The sequence below is a fragment of the Elephantulus edwardii genome, unplaced genomic scaffold (assembly GCF_000299155.1).
Source record: "Elephantulus edwardii isolate Elephantulus edwardi_28Jun2011 unplaced genomic scaffold, EleEdw1.0 scaffold00324, whole genome shotgun sequence".
NCBI lineage: Eukaryota > Metazoa > Chordata > Mammalia > Macroscelidea > Macroscelididae > Elephantulus > Elephantulus edwardii.
The window spans coordinates 280,619-307,591 of NW_006400074.1; the positions used below are offsets into that span (position 1 = coordinate 280,619).

General features: G+C 43.2%; 1 protein-coding gene and 1 pseudogene across 1 annotated transcript in view; both read left to right on the top strand.

Moving 5' to 3' along the window:
- FAM211A (family with sequence similarity 211, member A) overlaps positions 1–26,973 on the top strand; it is a 116,419-nt gene that overhangs the window by 6,502 nt on the left and 82,944 nt on the right.
- Positions 2,647–3,540, top strand: LOC102853023 (annotated as a pseudogene).

Below are 26,973 nucleotides of genomic sequence, written 5' to 3' on the forward strand. Positions count from 1 at the left end.
GTCCTTGGAGAAGGACATCATGCTTGGGAGGGTGGAGGGACAGCACAGGAGGGGAAGGCCCTCTATGAGGTGGATTGATTCAGTGACTGGGTTAATCGGGATTTGAGTGTCAGACAGTGCGATTGGCACAGGACAGAGCAGAGTTTAGGGTCGCTATGAGTCGCAAGCGACTCGACGGCACATAACAACAACAACAGCCACCCCATACTCTACCAAAAGTACATATCACAAATTCTACATCAAAGAAAATGAGCTATTAAACTCATTTGTTTCAACGGTCAATGCAAATTCCCATTAAATGTTCCACAACAAAAAATTTTACTTTTACCGATTTTGTTTTAAATGACTCATACTTCAATTTTGAGAGAGCTCTGGTGGCTCAGTGGTAAGGATTTAAAATCCACCAGCTGCTCCGCAGGAGGAAGATGGGCAGTCTTCTCCTGTGCTATTTATTTTCTGCCTTTGAAAACCTGCTGGAGGTTCAGTTATGGGTTGGTTCTGACTCAACAGTACATAACAATAACAACTTCAGTTTTGGTACTTGTTTGTAATAAATACTTGTAAAAGAAACTTCAGTGACTCTTACTGTTGTCAAGTTGGAACCAACCCATTGACCCTCCATTGGGCTTCTTAAGCTGGAAATTTCACAGGAGAAACTCATCCATTGTTCTCTCACAGAAACTCTTGTGGATTTAAACTGCCAGAGAGACGCTGCCTTTGAATTAGCTATGGACTACACCAGCAGAGCAAGGTGTCATAAAAAAGAATTTAATGACCAGAAAACAACAACAAATGACTATTTTCTCTTTTTTAGAGTTAGGCTTGATAGCTCACCCCTACCTTTTGTTTATTAGAAAGGTAAAGTATGCTCTCGAGATAAGGGGTTTTCGGTTACATGGGAGTAGGACCATTGTTGTTGTTATTGTGTACCATCAAGTTGGAGCTGATCCATAACTGACCCTCTGGTGGGTTTTCAGAAGCACACAGGAGGAGATTGACCATCCTTCCAAAGAGCAGCTGGTGGATTCAAACCACATGCCTTTGGGATTGCAGTGCAGCTTCTTACCACTAGGTACCAGAGCTGCACTAGGTTGGAGACCATATGAGCTAGATTTCATTGAAGGTGTTGAGATCACTATAGTAGCAAAGAAAACATAGACAATAGCCAACTACAAGATGAAGTACTTAGAAACAAATATAAGTAGAGACACAAAAGACTGTATAAAGGAAATTATGAAGTATTACTACAAGAAACAAAAAAGAGACCTGAATTGCTTACGACTCGACAGCACTTAACAACAATAACATCAACATAGAGATCAGATGGCCCAGTGGACAGCGAGTGATGCTACCATGCCAAAGGCAGGTGACTTTTAATCTGCGGCCCTCGGGTCTGTTTTTCTTTGTTTTTGGTCAAACATTTTTCTAGGTCATATAGCCGTGGTGTGTCCACTTGCCTTACAATGGTAACTGGTGGTTGCTGTGAAGCTGAACACTGTGACACTGATGTGCCAAATGCATTAATGGTTACCTACGGTGTACAGTGTTTGGTGGAGCTCCCCGATTAAAACAAGCTTGAAAGTAGGAGTGGCAGCCACTTCCATAATAGCTTGCCTCCGGAAACCCTATGAACCTAGAGAAAGGATGAAAGTCACCAAGTGTTGAGGACTTTCGTTCATAGGGTCGCAGTGAGTCACCTACAACTCAACAACACTTAATATCAACAACAACAACAGCATGCCATGTTCATGTATAAAAGACTCAATATTGTGAAAATGACAATTCTACCAAGAGCAATCTATAGCTTCAGTGCAATCCCAGTATACATACCAATGCCATTCTACAAGGAGATGAAAAAGGCAATTTCCATCTTTATTAGTAAAGGAAAGAGATCTTGGATAAGGAAAGCTCTACTGAAAAAGAAAAAAAATAGGAGGCATCACACTGCCCAGTCTCAAAACCTACTACACAGTCATAGTAATTAAGCAAGCTTGGGATTGGTACAGTGACAGACAAGTAGGCCAATGGAAGAGAAATTATAACCCAGCAATCAACTCATCTACACATCGTCAACTGATCTGAAAACAATGGCCTTGTTAACAAATGGTGCAAGAAAAGTTGGACATCTGCTTTCAGAAAACGGAAACAAGATCCAGATCTCATACCATACACCAAAAAACAAACTTAAAGTAGATCAAGGACATAGGGGTAAAATCAAGCAATAAAAATCATCAGAGAAAAAATAGGAACAAATTAAGAAAGGTTAATGTGGCATTGAGTAGACTTCCAAACATAACAAAAAAATCCACGACCAGGAAAGGATGAAATAGATGAATGGGACCTTCTGAAAATTAAAAAATACATCAAAAATTTTCTCCAGCAGGATGAAAAGAAAACCTACACACTGGGGAGAAAAATATTCAGCAATGGCATATCTGACAAGGGACTCATGTTTAAAATGTATAGAATACTGTAGTACCTCAATAAGAAAAAATCCAGTTACAAGATGAGTAAAAGATTTGAAAGGACTCTTCACCAAAGAAGTCATCCAGATGGCCAACAAACAAATGAAGAAATGCCCAAGACCATTAGCTATTAGAAAGACACAACTTGGTCTGCCCGACCTTCAGCAAGGCCTGCACCATCATGTTTTCTCAGGCAAACCTCGTTGTCTCGGCCTGGGCTGTGCAGCCACAATGGACCCAAGTTCGAAATATGGCAACTTTGAAAGATATTACCAGGCGACTGAAGTCAATCAAAAACATTCAGAAAATTACCAAGTCTATGAAAATGGTAGCAGCAGCAAAATATGCCCGAGCAGAGAGGGAGCTGAAACCAGCTCGAGTATATGGAGTCGGATCTCTCGCGCTCTATGAGAAAGCTGATATTAAGGTTCCTGAAAACAAGAAGAGACACCTCATTATTGGTGTATCCTCAGATCGAGGGCTCTGTGGTGCTATTCATCCCTCGATTGCAAAACAGATAAAAAGTGAGGTGGCCGAGCTTACAGCAGCTGGAAAAGAAGTTATGATTGTTGGGATTGGAGATAAAATCAGGGGCATCTTGCATAGGACTCATTCGGACCAATTTCTGGTAACATTTAAAGAAGTGGGAAGGAAGCCTCCTACTTTTGGAGATGCATCAGTTATTGCTCTTGAATTGCTGAATTCTGGCTATGAATTTGATGAAGGATCTATCATCTTTAATCGATTCAGGTCTGTCATCTCCTATAAGACTGATGAAAAGCCCATATTTTCCCTTAATACAATTGCAAGTGCTGAAAGCATGAGTATCTATGATGATACTGATGCTGATGTGCTACGAAATTACCAAGAATACAGTCTGGCAAACATCATCTACTACTCTCTGAAGGAGTCCACCACTAGTGAACAAAGTGCCAGGATGACAGCTATGGACAATGCCAGCAAGAATGCCTCTGAGATGACCGACAAACTGACTTTGACATTCAACCGTACCCGCCAAGCTGTCATCACAAAGGAGTTGATTGGAATCATCTCTGGTGCTGCAGCTCTGGACTAATGAAAATCAAGTGTCATCCTCAGACAAGAGGTAAAGAAGAAAAGTTAAGCCAGCTCATTTCATTATGCTTAATGCTGTCCTTGTCAGAAAGATTGTTGGTCCATTGTTCAAATTACTAAAGACAGCAAGATATTTGTAAATTATCTTACAATAAATGATTTTAAAATTAAAAAAAAAAGACACAACTTAACAGCAATGAGATATCATCTCTCCATAGCAACAACGATAAAGTTCAACAGGACGGGAAACAATAATTGTTGGTGAAGATGTGGTGAGATTGGAACTCTCATGCACTGCTGGTGGGAATGTAAAATGACACAACTACTATGGAAGGTAGTTCAGTGATTCTTCAAAAAGCTCATGGGGGAGGATCATTTAATCCAGTTAATCCACTACTGGGAATATACCCTAAATCAGTCCGAGATATGCAGTAAATAGATGTATGTACATGGATATTTATTGCAGCATAATTCTAAATAGTAAAAAAATGGAAGCAACCCAAGTGCCAAACAGCAAAAGAATGGAGAGAGAAACTGGTACAGTCACGCAATAAAATATTACACAACGTTGAAAAACAGTGAAGAACTATAACTCTAGAGGTTATTATGCTGAGTGAAATAACTCAGTCACAGAAAGACAAATACTATTCTAAAAACACTGGTATGAAAATAGAAGGGTTACAAGGGTGGGGAGTGGTAGGGAGAACGGTTGTTGTTATGAGCCATTGAGTCGCTTGCATCTCAGAGCGACCCTATGTATAAGAGCCCTAAATGCTGTTCTATCCTGTGCCAACCTCTCTAAAACACACTCATTCCTACCACTCCACTCACAGAATCGATCCATCTCATCGAGGGTCTTTCTCTCCTGCGTCGTCCCTCCACGCTTCCAAACATGATGTCCCTCTCCAAGGACCAGTCTCCTTCCAACATGCCCAAAGTATGTCAGACGAAGCTTCGGAATCCTTGACTCCAGGGAGCATTCTGGCTTCACCCTCTCCAGGACAAACCTGTTTGTTCTCCTAGGAGTCCATGGTGTATTCAACACTCTTCTCCAGCACCACAGCTCAAAGGCATCAATTCTCTTTCTATCATCCCTATTCACTGTCCAACTCTCCAATGTATATCACATAATTGCAAAGACTATAGCCTGGATCGGGCACACCTTAGTCTCCAGCCTGATGTCATTGCTCTTCAGTGCTTTTGAGAGGTCCCTCACAGCTGACTTTCCCAGTGCAGTTCATCTCTTGATTTCCAGCTGCTGTTACCAAGAATGTTGACTGTGGAGCCAAATAAACTAAAACTGTATTGGAATAGATGAAGGAATAATCAACCTGAAATGACAGTCAGACATTATGTATTGCAGTTAACAATCTGGAACACACTATGCATTATAGAGTAAGTGGGTGGAAGGGGGGAGAAAAAGAAAACATGTACGAATGAGTAAATGTAAAGCCAATTTCTTTGTAAACTTTCATTCAGATAACAATAAAAAAATTTCAAAAATTGATGCCTTTTAATTGGCGATGTTGGGGAAGAGTATTGAATATACCATAAGTTTGCCAAAAGAACCAACAAGTCTGTCTTGGAGGAAGTGTAACTAGGGTGCTCCTTAAAGGCGAGGATGGTGAAACTTAGTCTCACATACTTTTTGAGCATGTTGTCAAGACAGGTCCTTGGAAAAAGATTTTATACTGGGAAAGGTACAGGGTCAGAGAAAGACTCTCAGGTACATGGATTGATACCATGACTGCAACAATGGACTTGAGCATGGAAGAGATTGTGATGATGGTGCACAATAGGGCAAGGTTTACATTTGTTGTTGATAGTGTCACACTGAGTCATGTTTTTAGCTGCCTTTGAGTCAACTGTGACTGACCCATTTTTCACAGCAATGGTGAGACCAAACAGGAGAATCTGCCCTACTTTGAGTCTGGCCAGGCCACAGGCAATGTCTTAGTTGCCTTTCTCAGGCTGGGTTCAAGGTGCTTTTGAATTCTGTTTACTTGATTAGAACTCAGACTGGAGTCGACGTTCACTGCAAGTTCAGAAGCATTCTGGGTTCATGGGAATAAGGGTGCAGCTTTGGATAGAAGGGGCCATTTCTCTCTTCTTCCCTGTACCCTTTTCTTCTCAGATTTCTCTCAAGCTTTGGGTTCAGCTTTACCATCTCTGTGGAGTCCTGGGAAAGAGGTGACCTTACATCATGGAAAAATGTTGAGTGTTGGGCTACATGGAAGGTAGTGGTGTGACGTTGGTAGGTGCCATCAAGCTAACTGCAATGCATTACATCTTATGAACAACAGTAGATCAAAACCTTACCCTGTCCTACACCATCTTTATGTTCTCCGCCATGCTCAAGCCCACTGGTACAGCCACTATGTCAGTCTGTTTTGTAGAGGGTCTTCCTTACTTTCTTTGACCTCTGCCTTTCACAACATATCTTTTTCAAGGACCAGATCCTGCTGACAGCATGCCCGAACTATGTGAGACCACGTTTCATCGTCTTTGCCTCTAAGGAGTACCATAGTTTCACATCCTGCAAGACAGATTTATTGGTTCTTTTGACAGTTCATGGTATTTGTATTCAATACTCTTCTCCAACACCACAATTCAAAGGCATCAATTCTTCCATCTTCCTTATTCATTGTCTAACTTTAAAATGTATATGAAGCAATTGAAAATTTAGTCTTTAAAACTGACCTCCTTGCTTTTAGCACTTTTAAAAGATTCCTGACCGTAGATTGGCCTAATGCAATGTCTTTTGATTTCTTGACTGATGCTGTCATGGATGCTAATTGTAGATCCCAGTAAAATTAAGTCACTAACAACTTTAGTCTTTTTCCCCCATCTATTGTAATGTTGTCTGTTAATTCATTTGTGAGGATTTTTGCCTGCTTGATATTGAGGTGTAATTATTGTGAAGGCTGTAGACTTTGATCTTCTTCAGTAAATGCTGCAAGTCTTCTTCGCAAGCAAGATGGTCTTGGAAAGTGTAGTGTCATCTTTTCAGCCCAAAAGTTTCTCAGAGTCCCAAAATTCCGAAAGGGTTGTTGGTCAGCTTTAATAGTTCCCCAGAATATGAGATCTGTTATATCCAGCTGATGTTACTCACCTCCTCATTTTCCATAAAGAAAGCCTCATTGAGTTGGCTTATTTGCTTTCAGCATGGTACCTCCTGTTGGGTGTAGCTGTTGCATGAAAATGCATTGTCTGGTCATTCTTTCCTTGTTTAGTCCTAGTGGCTAGGTGGTAGAGCCAGCTCCTGGTTCTTGAGTCATTTGCCTCCTGTTATCAATTGAATTGTGCCCGAAAATACTCCTATACTTCTGATTATACTCCCATATGGGAATGTTTTTCTTTGATTATAATAATGAGAGACTACTGGTATAGCATATGTCTTAAATGATCTCTTTTGAGATATAAAAGAGCAGATTAATCCAGCAATAAAACACATTTTAGAGAGGAAAATGCTTGCTAGTGATCACAAGGAACTTAGGACAAGAGACAAGAACTTTTCCCTGAGCAGAAAGACAGAACCCTCCTCTACTGCCAAAACTCTGCATTCAGATTTCTAATCTCCTAAATGATGAGAAAATAAATGTTTGTTCATTAAAGCCACCCACTTGTGGTATTTCCGTTATAGCTACATAAAATAACTAAGAAACTGAATAGAGAACAAACTGTTGGGTGCTTTGTGGAGAATCTGGGCAGTTCTTTCCAACCTGATGATAGAAAAATGAGCAAAATGACCTTTGAAGATTGCCTTTTTCCTCCCCACTCTATGCCCCCCGAGCAAGTCTCTTTGGGCAAGCAGCTTGGAGGGTAGCCAGTCACCGACCAGAGAAGTCCCTGCTTCTGGTCTTCCTCCACTTAGAATGCATTTCCCTGTTTTCAGCATTGGGCCTTACCTTTCCACAGCCACCTTCCCATAGCCTGATCAGCTACAGAGATAGACCATGGTTCTGAGTTCCACTGCCTTTTTTCAGTCCTACTGCACAGAGTAACATTTAACTGTTCACACACAAATGTTTTCCCTGATGTTCATTTAGTCTGTCAGCTGAGTCATATGCTTCTTGAGTGTGGAAGCCTGATGGCCACCATCATCCCTGGTCTAAGAGAGTTGAAAATTTGAGGGCATGGGTCATCCCTCAGCAAGTCTGTCTGTGTGGGTGGCCACTGTATGTGCATGGCCACTGTTGTGGGGAGTCCTTAGAAGGATGTGGATTCCCTGGCTTAGAGTGTGGGCTCTGGGGCTTATTTATCAAATTTATTAATGCAGTCAGGAACTCTAGAGCACTGTTTTCCATGTGACTGGATTTCTGAGAATAATATCTGCAGGTTCTGCTGTCTGGCAGCCTCCTAAGCCAGAGTGTTCTTAGAGAGACGAGTGGTGGGATGCCCCATCTCCATAGCCTCTGCGTGTCCAATAGACAGGTACGGGCTGGGGGTGGGGGGCCACCACCAAGTTGGAGAGAGTGATCACCCTCCACCGTCCTGCTCTGCTTCCTCTGCTGGATCATGTTTGTTCCCTCCACAGAGAATCTTTTTAAAATCCACAGCTTTCTTATTAGGCTGGGTCCAGGTGTTTCTACTGATAGAGATTCAGAAAAAATTCCAGTAATACCAACGCCTGCGGCTGGTTTCCATGGCTGCCAGAGGACCTGGCCGAGGACAGAGCAGCCTTTTTAAGGCCAGCAATGACCTCAGGGCCTGCAGTTGTACCTGTTGTCCTGCCTTCAGGGACTAGCAGCTCGGGTTGGGGTCTGACTTTTTATAAGGGATGACTTCTTCCATTGAGGTGACTGGAAGTACCTTAGCTTTCTCTGTTTCAAAAAGTCAAAACTCATTTCCGTGGAGTCAGAACCAACTCATTGCTAACTTTCCAGCTGGTTTTAAGAGGCTATAAATTTAATGAGGGGAGATTTCCCACCTTTCTCCCATGGAACTGCTAATGGATTTGAACCGTGAGAGATGTGTCACCTTGGAGTTAGCAGTCCAGTAACTCTGTGAATACTGCCAGCAGGGTTGCTTCAGGGCATTTCAGTAGTAAGCCACTCAAAAAGATGAATTGACGCAGTAACTGTAACAATTGGCTTGAGCATATCAGAGGTTGTGAAGATAGTACAGGATAGGGCCAGGTCCCAGTGTGTTGTTGATAGCTTTATTGAGTCATAGTCTACCTGAAGGCACAAACAGCACCAACAACATAAAGTTATACTTGTGCCTACCATGATGCAACTGCCAGCTGCATATTCACAACCAGGTATGTGCTAACCCTGTTTACTTTATAAGTAATGGGATATACTCAGAACTCAAACCCATTGCTGTTGAGCTGGAACCAACTCATAGCTGACCCACCAGAGTGTTCTCAGAGGCTGTAAATCACACAAGAGAAGGTTACCTGTTTTTTCCCTTGGAGCGGTTGATAGACTTGAACCTTTGGATTAGCAACACAACTACTTACTCATAAGTGACCAGAGTTCCCTTAAGTAATGGAAAAGGGGTCGCGGGGAAGGAGCAGTTCCCAAAAATGCTATATTCTGACTATTGGACAAACAGTATATTCTGTACACTGGTTTAGAGCATCCTAGAGAACATGGTCCCAGCCCTGCAAATGATTGTCACCTGTTGCCATAATTGAGTCTTTAGAACATTGTACCCTTGTTCTTTCAGGCCAGCTGCTTCAGGATAATGGGTTTCTCTTACTCAACTGATCCTGAGGAACTTCCCATGAATCCATAGGTGCAGACTAGGAAAGGGATGGTAGTGTGACAGAAGTGGAGAACATGGGAATTTGGGCTATGTCAGTCATGTGACTGATTTGTGTCTTCAGGACCTGCTTGAGCCCAGTCTCATTTATATCACCTCCTTCAGTTGTACAGTGCTGCTGTGCACATACAATTTTATGACTGTGCAAGTCAGACAACATCCAGTTCCCAAAGGGCATCTTAGGCCTCCTGGTGAGCATTTGGTCTCTACTGAGGCCCAGTAAGCAGCCAAAATCTGTTTCTCAAAAGGAGAGTAGTTACCTGCAAAGAACGATAGGCCTTTGCATCAAATTTCAAAGGATCTATGCTGTGATTTACCACAAGGGGCCTGGCAAAGACTTCACATAACATCTTTATTCCTCACTAATAAATTTGAGCACCATTGGAACACCTGGATTGTGTGGTTTGAGCTGTGACTTGTATGGCATGGCAGCCTGAATCTGTTGTGGAACCATCTTCTGTTCTGGGTCATGCTCAAAACTAGCAGCTTCTCAAGTAACTTAATTGATACAGCAGAGTAGTAGACCCAAATGTGGTTTCCAAAATCCAGAGGCATTGTGCCTCTTTTTTAGTTGTGGGAAAGGCCAAATGCGGCAACTTATCCTTCACTTTAGAAAGAATAACATTCCCACTTTACCAGGGAAGACATTCAGATGGCGAACAAACACATGAAGAAATGTTCAAAATCCCTCACTCTAAGAGAGATGCAAATCAAAACAACTATAACATACCATCTTACCCCAGTAAGAATAGCAAAATTCAACAGAGCAGCAAACAACAAATGCTGGTGAGGTTGTGGAGAAACTGGAATCCTTATTCACTGTTGGTGGGAGTGTGAAATGGTGCAACCATTTTAGAAGGCAGTATGGCGCTTTCTCAAAAAGTTGCAAATAGAGATACCATTTGACCCAGCAATTCCACTACTGGGAGTATACCCCAATGAACCCATAACTGCCACCCAAGCAGATACATGCACACCCATGTTCATTGCTTCTTTGTTCACAATAGCAAAGAGTTGGAAACAACCCAAGTGCTCATTAACAAACAAATGGATAGAGAAGCTCTGATATACTCACACAATGGAATACTACACAGCACTGAAAAACAAAAACTTATGAAATATTACACAAAATGGGTGACCCTGGAGGACATTATTCTGAGTGAAATATCTTAGTCACAAAAGGACAAATACTGCATAATGCCACTGTTATAAAACAGGACCAATATGGGGGTTGGGAGGAAACTAATAAAAGAAGGGACAAATAATGTACACAACACTGAAACAGATGAGGGAGAGAGCTGTATAAAAGGAATATATGATTAGGTATTATTGACATGTCAAAGAGTCCAGACAGAATAAGAGCTGCATAGTAAAGTGGCAGGGTGGGGGTGAGGAACTGTCTAACAATGAAAGTTGTTTTGTTTTATTTTTTTAAAGTGAACTTTGGCAGAGATGGGGCAGGGAGGAAAATGTGCAACAATGAATGAGTGGAAATCTAAGTTCTTTATAAACTTTCATTAAAGTCTCAATTTAAAAAAAAAAGAAAGAATAACATTCCCTACACCACTCAACTCACTCAACTCATTCATTGCCATCAAGTTGGAACCAGCTCATAGCTAATCTTCCTGAACCCCTGGAAATTTCACTTAAATGAAAGAAATCTGAATTTTACTTGGGTTAATTTTCTGGAATTAAAATGTCCTGCCACCCTGCCACTAAGTCTAGACTTTTCTCCTTACTGTGTCCTTTTAGTTTCATTCTGAGTAATATGACATTTTATAGGAGAAGATGATCAAGTTACTTACAGACTAAATTATGACATAATTCTGAAGAGTTGATATATCCCAAAAGAAAGATAGTGAGTGACACTGTACTGCTGCCCTTGACAGCTGGAGATAGTCCTTCAAAACAGGTATGGAGAGGGATGTTAACTGGATCAATAACAGCATAAAGATGTATTCACTTGCTCAAGCAAGGAGACCACATTTGGAGTATTAGCTGTAATTGGAGTCATTACTTGATTAAATTTGTATAACCTAATGTCATTCTCCAAGATCCATCTGGTTTTTGCACAGGCCACATAGACAAGTTAAATGGAGATGTGGTAGGGTTCACCTCCCCTGCATCTTTCAAGTCCCTGAAGGCTCTAGGCCCCTAAAAATGCAGTAGTGCTTTTGATTTTCCTGGGTGGAGGCAGTTCTGCTGGCTGCCACTTGGCTTTTCCTATCATGTTGTCATTGTCATTGTGTGCCACCAAGTCAGAACTGACCTGTAGCAGTTGATGGATTTGAACCGTGTGCCTTAAGGATCTCAATGCAGCATCTTGCCACTAGGCCACCAGAGACCGCTGCCCATTGGGACCTAAGTATTGGGCCGCCCACCGCCCAGTTTCCAACATCCGGGTCATGATCGCACCACAGCACCACTCACTTGGCTCGTCTCATCGAGGCAGGACAGGACAGGAGCGCCCTCTTGCAGGGAGATGCACACGCAACACGGGTCTCAGCCGGCCTGCTGCACCAGACTCACCAGCCTGCAGGCTTCAGCCCGCTCCCTCCCCAGGGCCCGATTTGGCCAATGCATTTTCAGTTTCCTAAACACAGCTGCCTGGAGCAAAGAGATCGGTGCTCTCAGGGCTCCCAGCACCCCCCCACCCTCGGCCCAGCACACCTCACTCATAGGGCCTTGCTTTCCTACCCTAACAGTCTTTATCCAGGAGCAGGAACCTGATGAGGTGGTCTGCAGTCACCGAGTGTACCAATTCCAGTCATGCATTCTGGAATGAGGACATTACTACAGGATGGATTTGAGGTTCATCACACTGTGAGATGGACCTGTGTTCAAATGCCATTAATGCCTGACCTACTCCCCTACTCAGATGAGTGGACCACAGTGACATTTTGGGTCATTCCAAGAAATTAATGTCTGGTAATTCCTGGAAAATCTGATTATTACCCATAACCCATAAGCAGTCAATTTCATAAAGGTCTGTAGATTCCTTTGGGGAAGACTTGGGGAAAGATTAACAGTATATATTTTTATAATTTTTTTTCTACATTATGCCAGAGTCTTTTCTTAAAGGGACCCATCCTCCCATCAATTCTAGGATTTGTGAGTGTGTGAACTAGTTCAAGCCTAGGATTTGACTGAGGGGTGATAACTCTTTACTCTGATGATTCATGTGAGATTGTCAGTCACTTGACCTAGAATTCTTCTACTTGTACAGATCGAGTAAATATTTAGTGGCTTTCCCATCTGTGTTGTTCCTAAGGACATGACTTAAGTAGCCAACGCCCAAGTTCATGAGTCAGACTATTCTGAAGATTGCTTGGACTCCGCTAGTCATTGCCATAGCTACTTCCACCTTGTCTTTGGCAATTAGTTGCTGCCACTAGGCCCTACAACCATGTAATCTAGCCACTCCCATTGTAGTTATTGTTACATGCTATCAAGTGTGACTCACAGAGTGTTCCTTGTTCTATCCTGTGCCTTCTTTGGCATTTGTGATGTGCTTAAGCCCATTGTTAACTGTGTCCAATCCATTTTGTTGAGCATCTCCTTCTCTTTTACTGACCCACCTTCTTTCCCAGAGTGAGGTCTTTTTTTCCTCCTGACAACATGTCCACAGTATGTGAGACAAAGTTTCACCATCCTTGCCTCCAAGGAGCACTGTGGCTGCACTTTCTTAAAGACAGATTTGTTTGTTCTATTGGCAGTCTGTGGGATGTTGTTGTTTTTCTTATGTGCCATCAAGTCGCCTGAGACTCATAGCAACCCTTTGTACAACAGCTGTGAACCCTGCTCTATCCTGGGCCAGTCTTACTGTTTCCAACACACCCATCCCCATTTCCCCAGTCACTGAATCAATCCATCTCATCATGGGTCTTCCCCTCCTGTGATGTTCCTCCATCCTCCCAAGCATAATGTCCCTCTCTAAGGACTGATCCCTCCTTGCAACATGCCCAAAGTATGTCAGACTAAGATTCAGAATCCTTACTTCCAAGGAACAGCCTGGTTTCCCCCTCTCTCTAGGACAAAACTGTTCTTCTAGCAGTCCATTTTTTATTCAACACTCTTCTCCAGCACCACAGCTCAAAAGCATCAATTCTCCTATCATCCCTAGCCATTGTCCAACTTTCTGATGCCTAGCACGTGATTGCAAAGACCATACACTGGATTAGGCATACTTTAGTCTCCAGACTGATATCATTGCTCTTCCGTACTCTGGAGAAGTCCCTGACAGCAAACTTTCCCAATGCCATTTGTCTTTTGATTTCATGGCTGCTGGTAACAAGAGTGTTAATGGTGGAGCCAAGCAAACTAAAACTGTTAACTATCTCAGTCTCTTCACCATCTGTCATGATGCTGCCAATCGGCTCAGTGGTGAGAATCTTTGTTTTCTTGATGTTGAGCTTTAATCCATATTGAAGGCTACAGTTCCTGACCTTCTGCAGCAAACACTTCGGGTCCTCTTCAGTTTCAGCAAGCAAGGTTGTGTCATCTGCGTAACACAGGTTGTTGAAGAGTCTTTCTTCAATCCTGATGCCACACTCCTCCTCATAGAGCCCAGGCTCCCAGATGATCTATTCCACATATAGATTGAAAAGACATGGAGATAGCACATCCTTGGCATACCCTTCCCAATTTTAAATCATGCAGTGTTTCCTTGCTTTGTTCTGATGACTGCCTCCTGGTCCAAGTATAGGCTTCACATAAGCACCATCAAATGTTCTAGAATTCTTGTTCTTGTCAATTTTAACCACAGTTTGTTGTGATCCACACAGTCAAATGCGTAGTGAATGAAATACAGATAGACCTTCCTCTGGTGCTCTCTGCTTTCAGCCAAGATCCATCTAACATTAGCTGTAATATCACTATTACAATAGCCTCTTCTAAATCCAGCCTGCACTTCTGGCAGTTATTTGTTGATATTTTGATTTGTTGCTGTTCCAGTCATTTTTGGATCATTTACTGCAAAATCTTGCTTGCATGAGTGATACTTGCTTGCTTAGTGATACTGTTTGATAATTTCTGTACTCTTTCAGGTCACCTTTCTTTGGAATGGGAACAAATATAAATCTCCTACAGTCAGTTGGCCAGATGGTTGTCCTCTAGATTTCTTGGTACAACTTGGTGAGCATATTCAGGACAGCATCTGTTTTTTTTTAAATAAGTCAATTGATATGCTGTCAGTTCCTGAGGCCTTGTTTTTTGTCAATTCTTTCAGAGTATTTTGAACTTCTTTCTTCATCACCACAGGCTCTTGCTCATGTGTTGTTTCATGAAATTCTTCTTTGTCAGCCAACTCTTTTTGGTACAGTGACTCTATATAGTCCTTCCATCTTCTTTTAATGCTTCCTGGATCATTTAATATTCTGCCCAAAGCATCCTTAAGTATTGTAACTTGAGGCTTGAATTTCTTCTTCAATTCCTTCAGTTTAAGAAATGTTGAGCGAGTTCAGCCCTTTTGATTTTTGGATTCCAGCTCTTTTCACATTTCATTATCATACTTTATTTTGTCTTCCCGTGCTGCCCTTTGAAATCTTCTGTTCAGCTCCTTAATTTCTTTATTTCTTCCCTTTGCTTTGCCTTCTTGACATTCTAGTGCAATATTCAGAGTCTTTCTGACATCCATCTTGCTCTCTGCTTGCTTCTCTGTCTTTGTAATGACCTTTTTCATTCTTCATGGATGATACTCTTGATATCCTCCCTCACCTCATCTGGTCTTTGCTTATTAGTGTTCAACACCACCATTCAGAGGCATCAGTTGCTCGTCAGTCATCTTTATTCATTGTGTAACTTTCAGATGCATAGGAAGCAACTGAAAATACCATGGCTTGAATAAGATGCACCTTAGTTGTTTGGGGGTTTTATTGGTCTGTCTGTTGTTTTTTGTTGTTTTGATTTTTTTTCCGTTTTATGTTGGTTTGCTCACAAAGTTTGTATACATTCACACTATTCTTCATTCATGTTGTGTTTCATACAATCATTCCCATGCATTATGTTTTATAAAGTCAATCACCATTGGATTTTGCCCATCATTGCCCAATCTTTTCCAGTCTCCACTGGATCCTTCCCATTTCCTCCACCCACCAAACTGTAACCCTGGGATTTTGCCCTTACTCATCCTCACCCCTCTGCTCCCACCCCTTCCCCCCTTGGGTCCCACGCATGTTTTATTTCTTATCTTTCTATTTTTATGATAATGGTCCTAGGCAGTATTTGGCCTTATGAGACTGAATTAGTTCACTCAGCATAAGGCTCTCTAGTCTCTCCCAAGTTAGATGGTTTAAACTATTTTCATTGCTTTTAGTATTTTGGAGAGTCCTTAGTAGCAGATTTCCCTAATGCAACATGTCTTTTGATTTCCTGACTGCTGTTACCGTGGGTGTTGTTGGTGGATCCAAGTGAAATGAAATCTTTGACAACTTCAATATTTTTTCCATCTGTCAGGATGTGCCTATTATTCCAGTGGTGAAGATTTTTGTTCTTGAGGTTAAGATACATTCTGTATTGAAGTTCTGCTGTAGTTAGCTGTTTTAATTCAACTAGGACAATTCCACTTATCAGATCTGACTTACATAAAGTAACAATCATGGCTGGGCTCCCTTCACAAATTTGCTCCTTATCATTTTTTATTCTTCACATTGGTGTTTGTATATATTGGAAAATGAAGCCGTTCCTTCTGGAGTGTAGAGTACTACTTTCCTTGTTCACACTTTGTACTTCAGCTCTTAGGGTTCACAGATCTAGAAGTAAATATGAGTGATGTGGTTGGGACCTGGAGACATTCAGTATGTCTTGTAAGGCATTTGCCTCAGGTGCCACTCCAGAAAGACTTCAGACATGGCTGGATTTATTTCATTGTTGTGACCCTGTGAACAACAGATCTGTGTACCCTGTCCTATCTTGCACCGCAGCTGTCATTGTGTCACTCCATCTTATTGAGGGTCCTCCTTTGTTTTGCTGACCCTCCACCTTTCCAACCATGATGTCTTTTTCCAAAGACTGACCCTTCCTACCCATATGCCCAGAATATGTGAGATGAAGTTTCATCCTCAGTTCCTTTATGGAGCACCCTGGCTGTACTTTATCCAGTACATTATTAGTTTGTCCTTTTGGCAGACCACAGTATTTTCAATACTCCTCTCCAGCACCACAGCTTCAGCATCAATGCTTTGGTCATTGTGAACTTTCAGGTGCATAGCAAGTAATGGAAAAGACCCTGGCTTGAATCAGTTGCTCATTAGTGCTTAAACTGACTTCATTGTTCCTTAACGCCTTGGAGAAATCTTTGACAGCAGATTTTCCCAATGCAATTCCTCTTTTTTTTTTTCTTTTCCAATGCAATTTCTTGACTGCTGGTACCAAGGATACTTACTGTGGATCCGAACAAGATAAAATTTTTGACAACTTCAGTCTTTTCTCCATCTATCATGGTGTTACCTATTGGCCCAGTGGTTAGGCTTTTTGTCATCTTGATGTTGAGATGTAATTCATATTGAAGCCTGTGGTCTTTGATCTTCTGAAGTAAGAACCTCAGATCCTCTTCACTTTAAGCAAGCAAGGTTGTGCCATCTGCACAATGATGAGTCTTCCTCTGGTCTTGATGCCACATTCTTCTTTATAAAATCCAGCCTCTCAAATTATTTATTCAGCATCCATATTGAATAGGTGTGGAGAAAGGATACAACCCTGACACACACCTTTCTTATTTTAAACCATACCGTTTCCTTTTATCTAAGTCTAGGCTTCACGTGTGCACAAATAAGTGTTCAAGGATTCCCATTTTCCTCAATATTAGCCAGAATTTGTTATGATCCACACAGTCAAAATGCCTTTGCAAAATCAATAAAACACAAATTTATATTCTTCCGGTATTCTCTGCATTTAGCCGGGATCTATCTGATATAAGTAATGCTATCCCTGGGGCCAAAACCTCTTCTAAATCCAGCTTGGATTTCTGGCAGTGCACACTGTTCTAGCCAGTTTTTAATAATTTTCAGATTTAAAGATTTTTCTTGCATGTGATATTGTTTGATAATTTCCACTTTCTGTTGGATCACCTTATTTGGAAATGGGAACAGATATGGATCTCTTCCACTCAGTTGGCCAGATAACTGTATTTCATCAATTTCTGGAGCCTTAATTTTGCCTGTATCTTCAATCCCCCTTGAACATCTTCCTTTATCACATTGGTTCCTGATTATATGCTACTTCCTGAAATGGTTCTGTGTCAGCCAGTTCTTTTTGGTACGTTGACTCTCTGTATTCTATATTATCTAATATCATTATGGCTATGATATAATAATAACAACCATATAATTATAATAACATTATAATATAATAATATCATTAGGTAAAAATATCATTAGATGGAGGTAAAAGAGATAGCGATGTTACTGGGGAGGACAGCTCTACAGTCTCTTCAAATAGGAATCAAAGGACTGGTTCTGTTGGCAGGAGTGATTCCGTGGCATTTAGGCACTCATTGTTCCCAACTCTCTGATTATCTGCACTTATAACCCCACTCCATTTCTTCACAGTCCGTGCCCATCCTTGAATTTCAGTCATCATTTAAGTCTGTTGGCACTGTAATTCTGTCACTCCAATAATAGTCTGGGTAACTATGAAAAATAAGGCTTCATTTCAGGACATAGGTGGCAGTTGGGTCTTATCTGCAGTGTTTGAGCTATGACTCCGAACCTTTGAGCTCATTTCTGTTTTCCAGCCCTTTTTCCAGTAAAAGTTGAACCAGCCAACTACTTTCCTTATAGTTCTCATTCTGACAAAATTGTAGGGAAGCATTGTATAACCTTGATGTTTTCCATTGAATCAGAACTGACTCACAGCTGACCCTCTAGTGGGTTTTCAGAGGCTGTAAATCACACAGCCTCTCTTGCAAGCCACCTTTTGGGTTCGTAGCACAACTCCTCCCACTAGGCCCCCAGAGCTCCCCATTATCTTACCAGTGCTGCTATAAAAGAGATACCAGAGGTGGATGGTTTTAACAATCAGAAATGAATTCTCTTAACTTTACAAAGGCTAGGAGTCTGGATTCCAACTCTAGGGAAAGGACCCTTTTCTGTGCTGACTGTGGGAAAGTCTTTGTTTCCTCCAGCATCTGTGTGCCTGCTTTTTCCTGGAGACATCCACATGCCTGGCCTTCCTTGGTGTCACAGAGCTGCATCATGCAGAGACTGGAGCCAAAAGGAGGCATGCCATGCCTGCCAGTGATTTCTTGCGGTATCAGGCTCTTGGCTTGAGTGATTTCCTTGTGATATTAACTTCTTGGCTTAATTTCCTTCCCTTCTATCACTAGTAATATAAAAGATGTTACAGGCCACACAGTGGGGGAACACCCCTCAATCTGATTAGGGAGTGCTGCATTCCACCCTTCATCCTCCTACAGCTGTTTGCTTTAGGAGGTTGTGTGGAGGACACAGTTCAGTCCCTAACAAGTGTCCAACATGAGATCACCCAGTCTTGTCTCACAAATATTTGATCCAGTGGTGGTAATACTCTGTGTACGTCTGTGACCACCTCAGATCACGGGTTAACAATCACCAGCACCTTTAAGACTAGCCAGATTTGAGAACCAGTTCAGAAAACCTACCATTTTGTTATTGTAGCTAGCAATAGCAAATTGTCTGGGTAGCAATGTGTTTGACTGGATTCTCTAAAGCAGCAAAATCAGTGAAGCATATATGTATATAGAGAGGCTCATTTCAAGGAAATGGTTCACACCATCATGGGTGCTGCTGAGTCTTAGATCTATGGGTCACATGGCAGGCTGTGGACATCTGCCTAACCTGCAGGGACTTATGAACTTAATTTTAAAATTGACAAATCAGACAGCAGCTGCTAGCTCACATCCCCAAAACTGTAGGCCTCCAGAAGCAGGAGCCCCTTTTCCAGCACATCCATATCGATATGTGTTAGATGCAGGCCACACACCCTCAGTAACCCCTGGCATAAGAGCACACAATAGAGGGCAGTCCCACAGTTCTGAAAATCATGGCCTACCCAAGGTGACACATAGCATTCACCATCACACAGGCACACGTATGCTCACACCTACACCCTCCACATATCTCACTCGCCTAGCTCTGTCTGCTTTTATTCTAACTAGTATATTATAGAGAAGGAAGAACTGGTGGTGTGGTAGTAAGGAATCATGCTGCCAGCACAAAGGTACGCAGTTCAAATCCACCTGCTACTCTTTTGCAGAAAGAGAGGCATTCAACTCCTGTATGGTTTACTGTGTCTGAAAATCTGCTGGAGGGTCAGCTGTGGGTTAGTCTGACTTGATAGTATGCATACTGTAGGTGGTTTAGTCAGTGGCATCACTGTTAAGAAGGCATCACTAGCACTTTGAATGCACCAGCTCTGAGAGAAAATGTTGAGCACTCTCCTCTCTGCAGTTTGCAGCCTTGGTAACAAGATGAAAGGTTCCTCTGAGGCCAAACAGACACAAGGGCAGTGCTTTTTTGAGTGTCATATAGCCTCCTACCTTCAAAGAGACTGGGATCAGCAAGAGGGAGGTGTGGGCATCTGAAATGGCAGGTTCACCTGCTGTGTCTTGAGTTCACCATTCCTAAAATCATCAGGTGTTCTAATGAGGAGAGAGGAGTGAGCACTACTTTACTGTGATGTGCTCTTGTCCTCACTGCCCCCCAGACCTGAGCAGTGCCCACTGACTCTTAGGGACCATGCCCAGCTCTTCCTCCCCACCAACTTATCACTTGCCATGCATCAGAGAACTGGATAATGATCAAGGAGGATAGAAGGAGAATTGATGCCTTTGAGCTGTGGTGTTGAAGAAGAGTATTGAATATACACACATACCATGGACTGCTAAGAAAATGAACAGGTTCATCCTAGAGGGTTAAACCAGGCTGCTCTTGGAGGCAAGGATTCTGAAGCTTCGTCTGACGTACTTTGGACATGTTGCTTGGGTGGATGGAGGGACAGCGCAGGAGAGGAAGACACTCTATGAGGTGGATTGATTCAGTGACTGGGTTTAATTGGGGTAGTTGTGTCGGAGACAGTGAGATTGGCACAGGATAGAGCAGGATTTAGGATTGTTGTATTTGACGGCACATAACAACAACAACAACATGTTAACACTAGTGGCTGCTGCAGATGTAGGGAATTCTGCTGACTGCTGTTGCCCAAAGTAATGTGGGTTTTGATGTTTCTAACTTTATTGTAGCCAGGTAAATGCTGGCCTCCAGCTGAGAGTGAGGTAGCAGTCTGTGGGTTGTAAAGGGGGCCTCTCTCTGGAGTGGACACCCCTGGGTGTCCTTGGGGTAGCCACACCTTTGTCCCTCTGCCTCCTTTCCCCACAGCTTCTCTCTGCTTCTGTGCGCCTCTCTGTGACTCTTGCTGCCCTGTCCCTGGTGAAGAGCAGATTGAGGAATGTCTCTTCTCACAACTTCTGCACTTTACTCATCCTTCTCCTCTCCAAATCAAACAGTTGGGATGAGGCTGGAGGAGGTTGTAACCCTCCAGAAAGAGTTTCCACTTCTGTTTGTTTGTTGGCCATCAGACCCTGCACCTTGGGTACTGGGAAGTCACTGGAAACCTTCCCAAGGATGCCCTTGTCTGCTTTCTAGTTTATATGTCATTTTCTCATATTTATTCTGTTCCTTAAATAATGTTTTAATTAAAAAATGTTTATTAAAAAATATGAGTGATGTAGGGGGTGTGGAAAGCTGAGTGTGAACACAAAAGAATGCTTTAAAAAGATCAAGAGAACCGAAGACTGTAAATACAGCTAATCAACTTTTGTTCCTTAAATAATTTTATGAGGTTTGTAGAATATTTTTTAAAGTAAAAATAGTGGGTTTTTTAAAAAATGCAATGCCTCTCTCCAGAAACTATGAGTCTTCATCACCAGGAACACGATCCACCTCTGTGGCCCCACTTCCAAAGAGTAGACAGACCTATGAGAAGAGCAGTAAAAGCAGAGAGTTACCCACTCCTTGGAACAAACAACCATACAAGATCAAAGTGGCACCTCAATAAGAACAGCAAAATTTAACAGAGCAGCAAGCAACAAATGCTGGTGAAGTTGTAGAGAAATTGGAACCTTTATTTACTGTTGGTGGAAGTGTAAAATGGTACAACCACTGTGGAAGGCGGTATGGCGCTTTCTCAAAAAGTTGCAAATAGAAATACCATTTGACCCAGCAATTCTACTACTGGGAATATACCCCAAAGAGATCTTAACTGATATCCAAGCAGATATATGCACACCCATGTTTATTGCGGCTTTGTTCACAATAGCAAGGAGTTGGAAACAACCTAAGTGCCCATCAACAAACGAATGGATAGAGAAGCTGTGGTATATTCACACAATGGAATACTGTGCTGCATTGAAAAACAAGGAACTCATGCAATATTATTAAAAATGGGTGACCCTGGAGGACATTATGCTGAGTGAAATATCTCCAACACAAAAGGACGAATACTGCATAGTGCCACTGTTGTAAAACAGGACTGACATTGGGTTTGGGGGAAGAATGAGAAAGATGGGATAAATAATGTAAACTGCACTGAAACAGATGAGGGAGAAAACTGTTTAAAAGGGATATGTGATTAGGTATTATTGTCATGACAGGAGTCAAGAACAAAGGCTGCATAGTGGAGTGAACTTGGGGGAACGGATTGTATAACAATGAAAGAATTTTTTCTTTACTTTTCAAAGAGAAGAGTGAATTGGGGGTAGGTGAGAGTGGGCGGGGAGAAAAGTGCAACAATGAATGAATGGAAATCCTCAGTGTCTGTAAACTTTCATTAAAATTAATAATTTAAAAATTTTTAAAAAACAAGCTCAAAGCTAGCAGTGTTTACTCAGGGATGAACCTCAGAAGGCAGGAAAGGGTGGGATAAAAAGATTAATGTAAACTGGAATCACAAGAGTGAGTGTGGTTACATTGTGTGTATGTACTTGTATTTAATGCCTTGAAACCAAATGTGTGTGAATGGTTGAAAGGAAAACTAATTTCCCTTGTAAACTTTCCACAAAATCACAGTTTAAAAACAAAGTAAAAATACTATTAAAGCCTTACAAAATAAGGGTGTTAATTCATTTATTTAGCTATTAATTATATGTGGTGGCAGGCTCTCTTCTAGGCACTGGGTGTGGGACAGTCCACAACATTGAAAAAAGCAATCTTAGTCTTACCTAAGCAATTATGGGAGTAGAGAGGCCACTGGGCATGGAGTGGTGTACCCTTGCCTGGAGTGAGTCCCCCTTGGCAGTGACTGCTAGTGCTGCCATCAGGGTATCAACCCGAATGGGAATCTGGAGTCTCAAATCTGGTCCCAGCTCAGACTTTAACTCCGACTACTTAGCTGAATCATTTCCCTTCTCTTGCTTCAGGTTACCCATCTACAGGACACAGGGATGGTGTGGGGGATGACCACTAAGGTTCCCTACCCTCTCTTAGTACCCACAAACTCTGTGATATCAGAGGACACTAGACTTTTTTTTTAATATGTAAATAATTTTAATTGTGATTTTAACAAAAGTTTACAGAAAACTTGGATTTCCATTCTTTCGTTGTTGCGCATTTTTCTCCCTACACCCCCACCCCAGTTTACTTTTCTCTTAAAAATATTCATTGTTGTTCTTAAAAACAATGTATTTAAATTTTGTAAATAAACTAGTAGAAAATGAAAAAAATTCATTGTTGCACAATTTCCTCTTTCTCTGGATTGTTGTCATGCAAATAATACCTAATCATATATTCTTTTTCACTGGGAGTAGGTGTGTTGGAGACAGTGATGTTGGCACAGGATAGAGCAGGGTTTAAGGCTCTTGTCCATAGGGTCGCTATAAGACACAGGTGACTCAACAGCACATAACAACAGCATATTCCTTTTAAACAGTTCTTTCCCTCATCTTTTCCAATGCAGTGTTCCTTATGCATCCCTTCTTTTCTTAGTTTCTCCCCAACCCCCATGTCCATCCTGTTTTATAACAGTGGCATTGTGTAAAATGGTACTACCGCTATGGAAGATAGTATGGCACTTTCTCTAAAAGTTGGAACTAGAAATACCATTTGACTCAGCAATTCCACTACTGGGAATATACTCTAAAGAAACCAGAACTGTCACCCAAACAGATATATGTTTACCCATGTTTATTGCTGCGTTGTTCACAATATCAAAGAGATAGGAACAACCCAAGTGCCCATCAACAAATGAATGGATAGAGAAGCTGTGGGTTATTCACATAATGGAATATTACACAGCACTGAAAAGCAAGGAACTCATAAAATATTAAACAAAGTAGGTGACCCTGGAGGACATTATGCTGAGCGAAATATCTCAGTCACAAAAGTACAGACACTAGACTTCTTTAGCATCGTCTGCTCATGTGGTGGACTGTCCATTCCTCCTGTCAGCACTGGCAGTCTGCTGCCTAGAGCCTCAGCCACAGGAGTGTCGGGACAGTGGTGAGGATGGAGCCCGCCAAGCTGTGGTGGGGTGGAGGGGTGCCCTAGGGCCGGACTCTAGACACACAGCAGGCAGGGAGCAACCCCTGGCAGAGAAGGACTTCAGAGCTAAAGCCACACAGTGGTTGGGGCAGTGGCCAGCAGCCAGAGAACTCAGGCTTTCACACTGGTGCTGACTGCTAGACTTTGAACAAAGCTCAGGTTGGAAAAGGCTGTGGTATCCTCAGCGCAGGTAGGCCCTTCACTCAGGGCAGGCAGGGAGGAGACATGGGGTCTGCCTCGGGCCTCAGGCCGGCTCTGCTGGCATCCTGACTGCCTGGCTCAGCTGCTTCCCCCTTTCCTCCTCTGGGAGTTGCCTGGAAACCCCTCTCATGACCCTCCCACCCCTCTCCACTTCCTGTCTTCCTGCATGTTGCTTCCAGATGGCTTTCTCTGAGGGTGCCTAGGCCTCCTTTGATGGCAAGCCCCCCAACTCTGTCCTTTCTCCTTCCCTCACAGACCCACATGTTCCAGGTGGAGCTTGGTGGGTCTTTGTGCTCAAAGACAAGAACCTTCTGCTGCTTGGCTGGCTCTTGAGCGGGGATTGTCCTTCAGCAGACATTTCCAGATAGCTATTGACTGGGTAGGAAGAGCAGAAGAGCTTGGACAGGCCTCTGGACTGTCTGTGGGTCATGCACCAACAATCAAGGACAGTAGTGCAGGGGACACAGGTGCAGCGGCTTCTGCTGGCTGCTGGGCAAACCCCCTCTCACTGTGGTGCTAACCTCGTAAGTGCACTGGGCTTGTGGGCTGCAGGGAGCCTGGCCCCCAACACATGTATTCTTCATGGTTCAGCCTTTCATTGACCTGCCTTCACTTGCCCTCCCCAGCTGTTGTTATTGGCCACAAGGCTCTTGTAAGCCTGGCACAGCTCCCTCCTGTAGACGCTGGTGCCCCATGCCTGTCACTCTTCTAACCCATCCTCAGCCAAGGTTCTCTTAGAACTCATCAGCGCCCTGCAGGGGCACAGCCACCTCTGTGCCCCTGAGCTGCCCTCTACAAGGCCTGTGAATTTATACCCTATCCCCACTCTAATTCAGTGGCCCAGGCTCCCTTCCCATAGCTGTGCTCCCCCTGAAGGCACCACCCACTCTACACACTGCCCTGGGAGACCTACAGGACACCATTCTTCCACCAAGGGACACCAACCAAGGGATAGGAACCCCTCCCACTCAAGCCTGCCATCCGTCTGCAGAGAGTCTGGGAAGCCAGAAGTCCCTGGCCTCCATTATTCGCTGCTGCCCTGGGTTTTGCTCTTGCATCAGCCTCCTAGCACCCTAGACTCAGGTCCCACCCAGAGTTGGAGCAGGGTTCCTTCCCACGTGGCTGTGGAGGAGTGGTGCAGGAGAGCTTTGTAACAATCGGGAATCTCTGGGTCTTTCCCATCCCCCACCATGCCATAACATCCCACGACAGAGTTGTGTTGTGGACTGTGGAGAGGGTGGGCAGGAACTGCAGGTGTTACCAGAGAGGGCAGACTGTGTGGTAGGCTGGGTGGGTATTCAGGCTCCTGGGATCTCAGGATTAAGAGCAAACTATTTCTCTCCAGTTTGCAGTCCTGGCAAGTGATCAGACTGTGACTGCCCACCCCATGGCCCTGGAAGTGTGTACAGCCTAGGGTCTCCATGCAGGACAAGGTGGACACAGGACTGCCTTGGCTGGCTCAGTCCTGGCAGTGACACCATCTGTCCATCCACCTTAGACACCTGAAAGAGCCCATGAGGTCTCGTTAGCTGCACATTCCAGAGCCCAAGTGTTGGAAGATATAAACTGAGAGATCCCTGGGGAAATGCCTGCAATAAAAACCACGTGATGGTGGGGCGTTCCTCGAGACTGGCTTATAATCTCTTACTAATATTCTTTATATGGGGATGTTTCTTCCCCACTAGGTGTGGCAGTGGCCAAGGGAGAGCAAAGGTTGCAGAAGCAGATGTTTGGGAGGCACACATGTTCCTAGGTGCTGGGTGGCCTGGGGCCTCTGAGTAGGGCCATTTGATGACTTCACACTGTAGTGGCCACATCTCCGCTGCCACGACCAGTATTTCAAGTGCAGTAGGCTCACCCAAAGTGGACAAGCTTCAACAAAGAAACTTCTAAACTAAGACTAGGAAGAATGACCTGGTGTTGATCTGAAAATTGGCCGGTGAGAGCTTCCTGGAATACAGCAGAATATTTATGAAAAGGTGCTGGGAGGTGAGCCTCTAAGGTGGAAGCCCTCTACAGCAGACTCGGGCATCATGGTGATGACACAGCCCAGGCAGCATTTCTCCTGTTGGGTATGGTGCTGCCCTGAGTCAGCTGTGACTGCGAACAGCTCACGTCTGGGTGGGGTTTGGGTTTTAATGTCCTTAGAAACCCTAGTGGCTGAACACTGCCCCTCCTTGAAGTAAAGGAGGGCCGTCTCTGATGTCTCTTTGGTGAGGACTGTAATGAGAGCTAGACTTGTATATATGAAAATAGATCCAGCGAGGTCTGCACCCGATCATACAGCCCACCAGCACAAGGCCTGGGACCATTCCTGGCCTCCCAAGACCCTCACCCACCCAGTGTTCCCTAGAGAAACATTAGCAGATGAGGCCTAGGTCTGTCCCAGGCAGGAAATAGTTTGAGTAGGGTGGCTTACATCTAGGGGCTGCATAAAATGTCTCAGACCCCACAAGACGGAGAACCTTTGCTGCCCTTCACTGCTGCATGAGCTAGCAGGAGGAGAGGCAGAAAGGGACATACCTTAGGAACAAACAAGAGTGGGAGCACATGCGTCTCAGTAATACTTTTCAGTCATTTAATTTGTGTTTTATATTTATAAGATATTAGACAATAGTGGCTAAGACAATGATAAATTTTCATTAGAGGACATGGAGAGCAACACTGTGACCTACAGAGAAGATAGTCCAGAGAAGAAGGCATGTCCAGAGGAGAAGACAGTCCAGAGAAGAAGGCATGTGTTTCTTGGGCCACATCCCTCCACACTGGCGCACATCTCCACCTTTCTTCTTGGAAGTATAGGAAATTAAAGGATATTGAGCATATAGAGGCCATTCAGTCCAAGGACATCTCATGTTGGTTTTCTTTAGTGAGCCAGAAGGTGTCACCGACCACCCGACTACGGTCGTGACAAGAAACTCAAGGGGTTTCTTGGTGAAGAGCAGGTGAGGGAC